The 14,079-nt window shown below is 36.7% G+C and overlaps 1 protein-coding gene across 3 annotated transcripts in view; it reads left to right on the plus strand.

Moving 5' to 3' along the window:
• RASAL2 (RAS protein activator like 2) overlaps positions 1–14,079 on the plus strand; it is a 387,616-nt gene that overhangs the window by 44,979 nt on the left and 328,558 nt on the right. The gene's annotated exons all lie outside the window — the stretch shown is intronic.

The following is a 14,079-nucleotide window of genomic DNA, read 5'->3' on the forward strand; positions in this document are numbered from 1 at the left end:
GTTTTTTACAGAATACTTTTTCAGAATAGTTGCCTGAATTAGAACTGACTTTATCATGCATGTTCTCTCTATAATGCATCACAGACATCTCTGTTGGTCTCTTTTCAGAATGGAGAGTTGTGGTCACATAACCCTGAGCAGGACCAGGACCTTCTTATTCCGTAGTTCCCTTATCTCTGGATGGAATGGAAATGCCCTGTTTCCTTTGATTCTGAACTGCAAACATTTGTTTTTCATATTCTAAGTGCTCTGAAGTTGGGATGTATGTTTATGATTGCTATGTCTTACTGTTAGCCAGATGACAATAGAGATGAAACTATTTGAAAATCTTTTGTTGATACCTTCTGGTAAGATCATAGCAACTAGCCACCTTCAGAGATTTGATGACAGTACTTACCTCAAAGTGTTCTTTTGAGTATCAAATTAGTTAGTATATACATAAAGCACTTAGTACCTGCTACGTAATAAATGCTATATGTGTTAGCTATTTTTAATATCTATTAAAAATATAACAACCATGGTTGGCTGATTTATTTATAATTTTAAGATTATATAATACCTTTTCTAGGGCTTCCCTGGTGGCGCAGTGGTTGAGAGTCCGCCTGCCGATGCAAGGGACACGGGTTCGTGCCCCGGTCCGGGAAGATCCCACATGCTGCAGAGCGGCTGGGCCCGTGAGCTATGGCCGCTGAGCCTGCGCGTCCGGAGCCTGTGCTCCGCAATGGGAGAGGCCACAACAGTGAGAGACCCGCGTACCGCTAAAAAAAAAAAAAAGGGGGATAAGACCAAAAGACTCCACTGTTCACTTGAACCAATTACATATAAGTAACCTTTCCAGAAAGTCCCACACAACATTTCCACGTGATCTCATTAGCCAGAATTTAAACATGTGGCCACACCTGTCTATAAGAGAAAGTAAACTAGATACATTACTGCCCTAAATAAAATTGGGGCTCCATTATTAAGGAAGGAAGAGTGCGTATTGGATAGGAAAGTAGCATTCTCTACCATAGAGAAGGAAATAATAGCTTCTGTTTCTACTGAGATACAATAGGTAATTCTGAAAATTCTGTTGATTATTGCAAGTTTGTAATAAATTAATTTTAGTCATCTATTGGCAAGGTCTTTCTTATAAATTCCTTGTTGGAAGGAACATGGACGATTGCCATGGACATATATTCAGAGGGCTTTAAAAAGGTACTTCTGGGAAATAAGACAGATTATACTTTGATTTTTCACTATAGAGAGGAATAATCTTTCTTATTTTTACTCTTCATACTCAAGCTCTGGAGTCCTAAGGGAATTCTGACATTATCCTTTGCAAGCTTTATTTAGCTGTTATGTGCATACCAATTCTAGTTAGATTTCATTCTTTGTTTTCTGAAGTTCAAAAAGAAAATTAGAGAGAACTTGGGATATATAAATTATTCCATGAGACACTCAAAAAATATTAGTTGTGCCTATTTTTGCATGCAATCATGTTGTTTTCAAAGCTGTTGCAAGTTTTATTGCTGAGATACTTGGGAAACATGTTCCTGTCTCATTCTGTTATTCTTAGATGATTGAGCTGGAAATGTTTATGCAGCTTTTATAATGGTGACTTATTGGCTGAGTATGTGTGCCTGCTGCTGTCTTTGGCATTTGAATAATGAATTAACTTGTAGGTGGACTTGGGAAGGGAATGTTATGAATGGATTTTGCCTACGCTTTTTTGGTAGCAAATTATATTTGCTATGAGGTTGCTGTGCCATACCTTTATTTCTTCAACTATTACAAAGCTATTAATTTTCACAGTGATAGATGGCAGTAACCTTTCCCACACCAACCTAGTCTCAGCATGGCATAATGTCAGGCTAACCTGTGGGTGGAGATGTCTATATAAAGGCTTGGTATGAATGCCAAAGTCACTTAATAGCATAAAATGCTTTCTTTTAACAGTAGCCTTTGGCTGTTTCCAGTTTTCTTAAGATTGGTTCATTTATTCCATACAACTTGGATTATTTATAAAGTTGCACATTATAGCTATAATTAAATCTTCCTTTGAATTGGTTATGCCAAAAGTAGATGCTTATGGTAAATAACTCATTGTTTTATTTTGAACTTTTGTATTAGGATGATTGGATATTTTGTCTTCACCTTTACCTTCCATTCTACTCTCCTTAAGTTTGTTTATAAAAGCAGTAAAATGGGTAAGTGAATATGAACAATCTATTAAAATATATATAAGCTCACAGACTCCCTTTGGCAAATAAATGAGATTATACAAAGCAAGATGTTTTTTCCCTGGTGGTCTGAGATGCAGTAAGAGAACAATGTTGTGTGCATAATGTACAGCTGGAGAAAGCTCACTTTACTGAGCAACTTTATTCCTGAAGTGATGTGGCTTTCATTTTCCAGACTAGCCATAAAATGATTGAGTTGTTAGTTTACCATAAGCATCTGCACTGGAGTAACTGGTATTTCTCTGATGTTCATTTTTTTTTTCTTTACTCATTTTTTAAAAAGGGTATAATACCATAAGTAAGGGATTAGATAAAAGAAGGGACAAAAAAGAGTAAGGCTTGGTAAACTGCTTTGACTTTTAATTTTGACCCTTCAGGGGCAAGTTTCATATATACATCTTAAATTGTCCAAAGGAAAACCATTTAGTTACTGTCTCCTTAATGGCGAATTTAAACACAGTCATTTTATTACAAGCATAATCAACAGGCCGACTATGTTTTATCTATTTTATTCTTTACTGTTTACTAGGTTAGAGTTTAGAAATTTGGAGAATTGTCCATGGCTACTTAAAACTGTTACTCTACACTTAAACGAATATCAGCATGTAAATATATGGGTTTATTGAGGCAGTCTTGGAGATTGCCTTTGTAATTTTGCAAATTACATTTTCTTTTACTATAATTTTCCACTTGTCTTCTGTATCTCTTATCTGGAAAAAAACGAGACTACTGGGATGGTTAGGTGCGTGCTTGCTTGTGCCTCTCCCCCCCACCCCACCCCACAACCTTTCATCTTCCCTTCCTTACTTCTTTTAAATATAGATAATTAAAATTATTTCATTAGGGAGGATCTTGCCATGTGGATGATCTACACCAGTGTAAAAATGTGCTTGTTGAGCTAGGTTATTCTAGGACATAAGCTATATCTAAACTATTCATTAATTTATGTGTTACATTGAGATATGAAAAGTAAGAAGCCTTTTAGCGATTCCTAAGTTATGGAGAATAAAGATAGGAAGAGTTTATGTTCTTAGATATTTTTGAGTATTTGATGTATACAAGGGAACATACTAGGCACTTGTAGGAGTTTTAACCTCTTAAGGAGCATGCCAAAGTCTGATTAAGTAGACATGTATCTTTTTTTTTTTTTTTGCGGTACGCGGGCCTCTCACTGTTGTGGCCTCTCCCATTGCGGAGCACAGGCTCCGGACGCACAGGCTCAGCGGCCATGGCTCATGGGCCCAGCCGCTCCGCGGCATGCGGGATCCTCCTGGACCGGGGCATGAACCCGTGTCCCCTGCATCGGCAGGCGGACTCAACCACTGTGCCACCAGGGAAGCCCTAAACATGTATTTTAAGTAGATTTTTTTTGTTTCTGATGGTTGTACACATTGTCAATAAAAGAAATTGCAAAATTCCTGTGGTTTTAACTCGTTTTTCTCCCTTATTTCTTTCAGTGCCTCTTCAACCATGGCAATCTTTCTCTTCTGTGTGTCATCTCTTAATTTTCTGTTATTTGCCTAATGGTGTTTGCTGTCTGTCTTTTTTCCATATTTTGCCTTAATCATTAATTTATCTTTTTGCCAAACATTTTGAGTACCACTTGAAGAGAGATTCCATGTTCTTTCTGTGAGACACATCGGAACAAAGCAGTCACTTTAAAAAGGATGTTCTTTTTTGTATGAAATCAAAACCGTCCTATAGGACTTCCCTGGTGGCACAGTGGTTAAGAATCTGCCTGCCAATGCAGGTGACACGACTTCGATCCCCGGTCTGGGAAGATTCCACGTGTTGCAGAGCAGCTGGGCCCATGTGCCACAACTACTGAGCCCATGTGCAACAATTACTGAAGCTCGCATGCCCTAGAACCCACGTGCGGCAACTACGGAAGCCCATGCAATCTGGGGCCCGCCGCCTAGAGCACGTGCTCAGCAACAGGAGAAGCCACTGCAATGAGAAGCCCACGCACCGCAACTAGAGAAAACCCGCATGCAGCAACAAATACCCAACACAGCCAAAAAAAAAAAAAACAAAAAAAACCACCGTGCTATATTCTCCTTAAACACTTTCCCATCATCCTTCCTTCTACCACCTTCCTAAATGGAAGGCAGATTTGATCAAATAGTGCAGTCTGTTTCTGTTACACTTAAAATAATACATTTAAGATGCAAATAGGATCACTGATTCTTAATTATCTATTGTCTGACCATTGGTTATCCTCCCTCGTTAGCTAATGGGAACAATTAGACTAGGAATGGCTGTTAGTGGATTGGATTTGGAAACTGCCTCAACCCCAGTATATAAACATTGTGAGTTCTGTTAGTGTTGTTTTCTGCTTTAGATGGTTCAACTTGTAATTTTCCCATTTTTAAAAGTATTGTCCTCTTTTGGAGAGTTAGATTGTAAATTAGCTCCTTATTAGGTCATTAGATAAGCTTGTTCCTTAAACTTTTCATCTTTTATAGATTTTCTGAGATGTTTTTAAAAATTAAAAGCTTTGTTTTGTTGTCTGATTCAATTAAGAAATTATAGCCTATTGGACTTAACTGTTTTGTATTTTTAAAGGCAAAATAAGAATCCATTGATTATTTTCTCCATAAAAGATAAAATATCACCTGCTGTTATATTAATGGGGACCTTAGGGATTAAATTCAAATATCATGATATAGAAATAATAAATACTTGTTGCTTCTATGGGGATTGTTTGTAGTTCAAAATTCTTTCATCATCATTATCATCAGCATCATCATCTGTTTCTTAAACTGTAGTTTAGGATCTCTCAACCTTTCAGTATATTACATTTCCTTGAGCTTTTGGGAGTGGGAGGAAAGGGGAAGAGAAAGGGAAGTAAGATCTGTAAAAATCTGTGAGTAGGGGAGGAGTGATATCTTCACTGGGGATTTTTGTAATCTTTGGAGAGGTGGAAGTGTCAGGCATAGCTGTCTTAGAGATAATTGTTTTGACAGTTAAATATAGATCTCTAAGGGCTGAGGATTCTTGCTATTTTATAATTTATGAGGAAGTAGTAATTGTAAAATTATAGAGTTGGAAGTGTTCTCATTGCAGGTCAACTTTTATATTTCAAAGGTAAGGAAATTGAGGTTTTGAGAAGATAAATAGCTTGACCAAAGCTGGTATAAGCGCTAGTATAGTAATTCATGTCTCCTGAATACAGTTCGGGTTAACAGTGACAGTGGTTTAATGAACACTTGCTTTGAATGGGCTCAACATTTTTAAAGATGTGTAGCTTTCTGATTTTTTTAAAAAATATAGGTTATTGTATCTAGGTTTCAAAATGTGTGAAGTTTGTATGTAAAGTTATAAAGCTATGCTTAGATGGTGATGGTAGTTGGCCCTCTGTATACACGGGTTCTGCTTCCTTGGATTCAACCAACCAGGGATCGAAAATATTTGGGGAAAAAAATACCAGAAAGTTCCAAAAAGAAAAACTTAAATTTGCCCTTGCAGGCAACTATTTACATAGCATTTACACTGTATTAGGTATTACAAGTAACCTAGAGACGATTTAAAGTTTATGGGAGGATGTACATAGGTTATGCAAATACTATGCCATTTTATATAAGGTACTTAAGCATCTGCAGATTTTGGAATCCATGGGATGTCCTGGAACCAGTCCCCCCCGTCAGATACCGAGGGATGACTGTACATTTTTTGTGGAATATTTTAATTAGTGCTTTTTGTTTGTTTGCCTGCTTTTTAGTGTTGTGGAGGTTGAATAAAAGGTTATTTAGGTCTTTTGTACATTTTCTGTTTTACAGGTGAAACAATACTTTAAATACTGCTTATAACCCTAAAATGATCATTAGGATAGTTTGGTAAATTTTTTTCTTCAAAAATATTCCCCAGTGGAAAAGAAAATAAACATCTGCATCGAACAAGATGCTTACCTGGGGTTAAAAATAAAAGGCAAAATGAATATTAATAAAAAGCAGCTAGTTACTTCTAAAATTTCAGGGGTATCAGTAAAATTTGCTGAAATTTCTCATGTCAAAAAAGGATTCATTTAATTGGCTCTATATCTCCTTAAGCATTGTAGGGTATTACATTTTAGACCATTCTCCTTAAGGAGTTACTACTTAGTAATCGCAGATGATCACTGAAACTCCCCAAATGGATGTGCAACTTGAAGTAATTGTGCTTTCCATATGTAATTGTGCTTCATTATTCATGGATTCTGTGTTTGAGAATTTGCCTACTCGCTAAATTTTATTTTAAATCAATACGCTGATGCGTTTGTGGCCATTTGCAGAACAGCAGAAAATTTGAGTTCCCGGATGTGCAGGTTCCCAGGTGAGATCAAACAGGGCAACCTTCTACCTTCTTGTTTTAATTCTCATACTGTAAATGTGTGTCCTTTTTGCTCTCTATTTAATTCCACATTTTATCCTATTTTCGTGCTTTTTCTTGGTGATTTTATTATTTAAAATGGCACCCAGGCATAGTGTTTTAAGTGCTGTCTTGTGTTCCTGAGCTCAGGAAGGCTGTGATATACTTTATGAAGCATGTATGTTAGATACACTTCATTGAGGCATGAGTTATAGTGCTGTTGGCTGTGAGTTCAGTGTTAGTGAATCAACAATATATATTAAGATGCTTTAAACAGAAACACACATAAAACAAGATTATATTGATCAGTTGATGAAAATGTTGTCAGCAGAGGCACACAGGAACTTAACCGACTATTTCCCTTAGCAGTAATGGTCTAGTAATCACTAATTCAGTGTCTGCAGTGACTTTATAGAACATACCTACTACAAATAATGAGAATCGATTGTACAGTGTGGTAGCCAGCCTCCAAAATGACCTCTAATGATCCAAGCCTCCTTGTATTCACACCCTAATGTAGTCCCCTTCCACACTGAATCTTGTGTGACCAATAAAATACTGTGGAAGTGATGATTTGTAACTTCCAAGACTAGATCATGAAAGGCATTATTACAAATTTGGCGCTTGGATTGCTCTTTCTTGGGGGAGTCAGCTATTGTACCCAGAAGACATCTATGTACTCTTATAGAGAAGCCCACCTAGAAAGGAATTGAGGACCCCAGCTGAGGTATAGTAAAAATATGTATTTGGTCATTGTCTCCAGTTTCTGGCATAGAGCCCCTAGGACCCTTGGAGTTTCCTGCATGTTAGGAGTGTCTTTTGTTACTCATAATGAGCCACTTTTGATCTCATCTGAGTTTATGTAGGTGAGGTGACTTAGGGTGGGCCACCTGGTTGGCCTCAGGATGGGGCTGGTCACCAGAAAGGTGGGAGCTTTCAACCCACCAACTGACCTCCAGGGAAGGAAGGAGAAGCTAGGTATTGAGCTCTTTAGGAGCTTTTGAACAGTGAGATTGGGTGAGCTTCCAGATTGGTAAACACATGGGGTTGCTGAGAGGGTGGTGTGGAAGGGCATGGAAGTTCCACAGGGCCTCCCCTCCCCACCTGCCCCATACCTTGCCCATGCATCTCTTCCATTGGGCTGTTCCTGAGTTTATCATTTATAGTAAACCGGTAAATGTAGGTAAAATGTTTTCCTAAGTTCTGTGAGTTGTTCTAGCAAATTATTGAACCTGAAGAGGGGGTTGTGGGAACACCCAGTTTAGAGCCAGTTGGTCAGACGTATGGATGGCCCCCTGTAGACTTGTACCTAGTACCTAGCAGTCCTGTAGGACTGAGCTTTTAACCTGTGGGCTCTGTGCTAACCCTGAGTAGTTAGTGTCAGAATTGAATTGAATTGTTGGACACTTGGTGTTGGGGAATTGGTGTTGGAAAAGACACCATATATTTGGTGTCAGAGATTTAAAAAACTGTACACAGCTGTAGCACCAACTTGCCAGTCAGGTGAGTGACACCTTGGAAATTGATCTTCCATATCCAATCAAATGTTCAGTTGGATGTAGCCTAAGCTGCCGTCTGACTGTAACTACCTGGGAGACCCCATGTGAGAATTAACTGGCAGAGCTTGTCTCAAATTCCTGACTCACAGATCCTGTGATACATGATTACTGTGATTTTTAAGCCTCTAATTTTTGGGATAATTTGTTAAGCAGGCATAGAAACTGATACATCTCTCTCTCTTATTTTTAACCTTTTTGATAGAAAATTTCAAGCATACACAGAAGTGGAGAAAATCGTGTCATGAGTCCCATGTGACCATTAGTCAACTTCAACGATGATTAACTCGTGGCCAATCATTTATACCAGTTTACTCCCCAGTCACACTTCAGATTATTTTGAAGCAAATCCCATACATTTTTTTACCCATAAATATTGCAGTATGTATTTATAAAAGATAAGAACTCTATAAATCATTATTATATCCCTCCAAGTTAATCATTTCTTAAAAATCATCTAATACCCAATCACTATTCATATTTCCCTGGTTTTATAATTTCATTTTGCATTTAGTTTATTTGAATGCGATCCAGATAAGTTCCTGCATTTTAATCGTTGATATATTCATAAGTCTCTTTTACTTTGTAGGTTCTTCCTGTTTCTCTCTCTTTCTCCCCGCCCCCCCCTTGCAATGTTTTGTTGAAGAAATAGGATTGATTCTTTTTTGCAGTTTCCCACAGTCTAAGTTTTGCTGATTGCATCCCTGTGGTGTCATTACCATGTCATCTTGCCCCTGCACTTCCTAAATATTTGTAGTTAGATCCATGGGCTTGATCTGATTTAGATTTTTTGGCAAGACTGTTTTGTTAAACAGCCTTATTGAGGTATAATGTACATAATGTAAAATATACTAGCTTTAAGTAAACAATTCAATGAAAGTCTATATTTATAGTTATGCAACTATTATAACAATTTTAGAACACTTGCAACACACTAATCATGCCCATTTATAATCACTTCCCATTTCTGCCCCTGGCTTTTTTTTTTTGACATTTCATGTAAATGGAGTCATAGAAAACATGTTCTTTTGTGTCTTGCTTCTTAGTACAGAGTATATTTTTGAATTCATCCATGTTGTGGTATGTATCAGTAATTAGTTCTTTTTTATTGTTCAATATGGTATTTCATTATATGGATATATCACATTTGACCATTCACCAGTTGATGTCTCTTAACAATAATGTTGCCTCATACAACTCAAAGCAGAAAAACAAAAACAAAACGCAAAAACGATCCAATTAAAAAATTGGCAGAAGAACTAAATAGACATTTTTCCAAAGAAGACCTACAGATGGCCAACAGATACATGAAAAGGTGCTTAACATCCCTAATCATCAGGGAAATATAAATCAAAACCACAGTGAGATATCACCTCACACCTGTTAGAATGGCTTTTATCAAAAAGGCAGATAATATGCGCTAGTGAGGATATGGAGAAAAGGGAACCCTTGTACACTGTTGGTGGGAATGTAAATTGGTGCAGCCACTGTGGAAAACAGTATGAGGGTCCTCAAAAAATTAAAAATAGAATTATCATATGGCCCAGCAAATCTACTTCTGGGTATATATCCAAAGGAAACAAAATCTTATCTCAAAGAAATATCTGTACTCCCATGTTCATCACAGCATTATTCACATTAGCATTATTCACAATAGCCAGGACACAGAAACAACCTAATATGGTATATTTTTATACAATGAAATATTATTTAGCCATAAAAAAGAATGAAGTCCTGCCATTTGTGACAACATGGATGGACCTTGAAGGTCCAAGTAAAATAAATCAAACAGAGAAAGACAAATACTGTGTGATCTCACTTTTATGTGGAATCTAAAAAAACCTAAAGATAGATAACAGAGAACAGATTGGTGGTTGCCACAGGCAGGGGGATGGGAGAATAGGGGAAATGGGTGAAGGTGGTCAAAATGTAAAAAATTCACTTACAAGTTAAATAAGTTCTGGGGATTTATAATACGTAGCATATTGACTATAGTTAACAATACTGCATTTATATTTGAAAGTTGCTAAGAGACTAGATCTTAAAAGTTCTCATCACTGGGAAAAAAATTGTAGCTGTGTGAAGTGATTGATGTTAACTAAACTTATTGTGGTAATCATTTAGCAATATATACATATATCAAATAATTTTGTTGTACACCTTGAACATATAATACAATATTATATGCCAATTATATCTCAATAAAACTGGAAAAACTGAAAAGAATAATGCTATAATCTTTTAAAAATAAATTTATTTGTTCGCTTATTTATTTATTTATTTATTTATTTATGGCTGCATTGGGTCTTCGTTGCTGTGCGCAGGTTTTCTCTGGTTGTGGCGAGCAGGGGCTACTCTTCGTTGCGGTGTGTGGGCTTCTTATTGTGTTGGCTTCTTGTGGAGCACGGGCTCTAGGCGCGCAGGCGTCAGTGGGCTTCAGTAGTTGTGGCTCGTGGGCTCTAGAGCGCAGGCTCAGTAGTTGTGGTACACGGGCTTAGTTGCTCCAAGGCATGTGGGATCTTCCCGGACCAGGGCTCCACCCCGTGTCCCCTGCATTGGCAGGCAGATTCTTAACCACTACACCACCAGGGAAGTCCCACCGTTATAATCTTTTGTATGTAAGTTTTTGTGCAAACATATGTTTTCATTTCTCTTGTGCAGATACTTAGGAGTGGAATTGCCAGGTAATATTATAATTCTATAAGTAACCTCTAAAAAATCTGCCAAACTATTTTCAAAGATATTGCCTGTCTTTATGGCATACCAGTCATTTTAGTTGTCTAATGTTCATTCTGTAGTTGCACGACCAAAAACTAGCAACACAGCTATTTAAATTAATTAAAATAAAATTAAAAATTCAGTTCCTTTGTCACGCTAGTCACATTTCAAGTGCTTAATAGTCACATGTGGCTAGTGGCTACTATATTGAATAGCATAGAAAGAACATTTCCATCATTGTAGAGACTTTTACTGGGCAGTGCCAGTTTATAGTCTGTTTTCAGGAAGGGCTCAAGGAAATTATATTCCCTGGGCTCTTGCATGTTCATAAAAATATGTGCCAATATACTTTAAGGTCAGTTTGTGTTGCTATAGAATCTTTGGTTATACACATCTTGTAGCTGTTGGTGTTATTGCCTTGTTTGCTTATATTTTGAGGTTCGTGGGAATTTCACTTTATCTAGTTTTTAAATAAATGTTGTTTGTGAATTATTGGTTTAGGTATCCTAGTTGTTCTGTTTTCACAGGGAAATTTAGGGAAATTCACAAGTCTGCAGCCTTCATCATCTTCCCCAAATCCCTTCACATTTATTTTACTTGTACCTGTTACTGAGAATTGTAAAGGGTTAGGGCTAGGAAGAACTGGGAGGTTATTTAGTCTCTAAACTTCATTTTAGAGATGCAGAATCTGAAACTTGGAGAATTGTATGGTTATAAGCAGAGTCAGGTTATACCCCAGTTTGCTTGACTTTCATCAGTGCTCTTCCCCACATCTGTAGCACTGAGACAAAGGATAAATTAAAGGGGAAGTCAGATGACTTACAAAGACAAAATGGATACTTGGGTTTAATTGGCTCATAAGGTTAAATGAAAAGAAGGAAAGGGAAGCAGCGTAACCAACTGAAACAGTTATAAAGAATCAGATATAATATTCAGTATATGAATATGTATTGTGTGTTTATAAATACAATTTTAAAAATTTAAGACCTTTTTTAAAGAGCAGTTTTAAGTTTACAACAAAATTGAGAGGGAATTATAGGGAGTTCCCATATACTCCCTGTCCCCCACATGCATCCTCCCCCCGCCCCCCCTCCAGAATGCCAGAATGGTGTATTTTTACAAGGATGAGTCTACACTGACACATCACATAGTCTACCTAAGGTTTCACTCTTGGTGTTATATATTCTGTGGGTTTGGGGAAATGTATAATGATATAAATCCATCATTATAGTATCATACACAGTATTTTCACTGTCCTAAGAATCTGCTCTGCCTGTTCGTTTCCCTCTCCTACCACAGCCACTGATCTTTTTACTGTCTCTATAGTTTTGCCTTTTCCAGAACGTCATATAGTTGCAATTATATAGTATGTAGCCTTTTCAAATTGGCTTCTTTCACTTAATACGTATTTAAGGTACTTCCATGTCTTTTCATGGCTTGATAGCTCATTTCTTTTTAGTATTGAATTAATATTCCATTGTCTGAATGTACCCCAATTTACTTATCCATTCACCTACTGAAGGATATCTTGTTTGGTTCTAACTTTTGGCAGCTATGGATTATGCTTCTGTGAACATCCATGTGCAGGTTTTTCTGTGGACATAAGTTTTCAGCTATTTTGGGTAAATACCCAGGAGTACAATCGCTGGCTTATATGGTAAGAGTATGTTTAGTTTTGTAAGATAGTGCCAAACTGTCTTCCAGAGTGTCTGTGCCATTTTGCATTCCCACCAGCAATGAATGAGAGTTCCTGTTGCTCCACATCCTTGCTAGCATTTGGTATTGTTAGTGTTCCAGGTTTGGGCCTGTATAGGGGCTAGTGGTATCTCCTTGTTTTAATTTGCATTTCCCTGGCGATATATGATGTGGGGCATTTTTTTCATATGTTTATTTGCCATTTGTATATCTTCTTTGGTGAGGTGTCTTTTAAGGTCTTTGGACCATTTTGTATTCATTTTGTCCTAGTCTGTGGCTTGTCTTCTGATTCTCTCTATATTGTCTTTCAAAAAGCAGAAGTTTTAAATTTTAATGAAATCCAGCTTATCTCTTTCATGGATTATGCCTTTGGTATTGTATCTAAAAAGACATCCCCATATCCAAGGTCATTTAGGTTTCCTTCTGTGTTATCTTCTAGGAGTTTTATAGTTTTGCATTTTACAGTTAGATCTATGATCCATTTTGAGTTAATTTTTGTAAAAGATGTAATATCTGTGTCTGGATTTGTTTTTTACATGTGGATATTCGGCTGTTCCAGCACTATTTGTTGAAGAGATTTTCTTTTCTCCATTGTGCTGCCTTTGCTCCTTTATCAAAGATCAGTGGACTATATTTATATGGGTCTGTTTCTGGGTTCTCTATTCTATGCATTGATCTATCTGTCTGTTCTTCTGCCAATGCCACAGTGTCATTATTCTTGCATCATAGGGAGTCTTCAAGTCAGGTAGCATCAGGCATCCAGCTTTGTTCTGTTCCTTCCGTATTGTGTTGGCTATTCTGGGCCTTTTGCCTTTCCATACAAACTTTAGAACCAGATTGTTGATATTCATAAAATAACTTGGTGGATATAATTAAAATATTTTTAAGGTAGGTAGTTAGAAAACTATTTGTCCATTAAAATGTACTGAAAAAGCCTCCTGGAAAAAGGAAGAGTAAACATTCCATGGAGGCTTCTTAGGGTGTGTTGATAAGATTTGGTAATTCTGTGACCAGCTATCCTCTTCTGGGTCAGCTGTGTGTTTACTGCAACATTTTATAATGTCATCATTTGTAATTGTTGAGAATTGTTATTACTATTTTCAAGTAAAAACAAAATTAATTTAGACTATTAACCGTTGCCAGAAGTAGATACAAATAATGGGAAATATAAGATTGCTTTATTATACAAATATGATCAGATATTTAGGAAGTAAAGGAATCAATTGAACAAAACCTATGAAAATTACTAAAAAGTTTGGCAAAGTGATAAGAAATAAGATAAAAATACAAAACAAATAACCATTATTTACCTAACAAGATTGTAATCTTTCTAAAAGCAAAATCCGTATTTCTTTTTAAAAGTCCTCCATTATTGCCCAGTTTTATTACTGAATTTAAAAACTTTCTTAACTTATCATTGGTATATGATTAAAGATTAAAAATAAGTATCTCTATCTTTTTTGACCCACCTCCTAGAGTAATGGAAATAAAAACAAAAATAAACAAATGGGACCTAATGAAACTTAAAAGCTTTTGCACAG

The sequence above is a fragment of the Delphinus delphis genome, chromosome 1 (genome assembly GCF_949987515.2).
Source record: "Delphinus delphis chromosome 1, mDelDel1.2, whole genome shotgun sequence".
NCBI classification, from domain to species: Eukaryota; Metazoa; Chordata; class Mammalia; order Artiodactyla; family Delphinidae; genus Delphinus; species Delphinus delphis.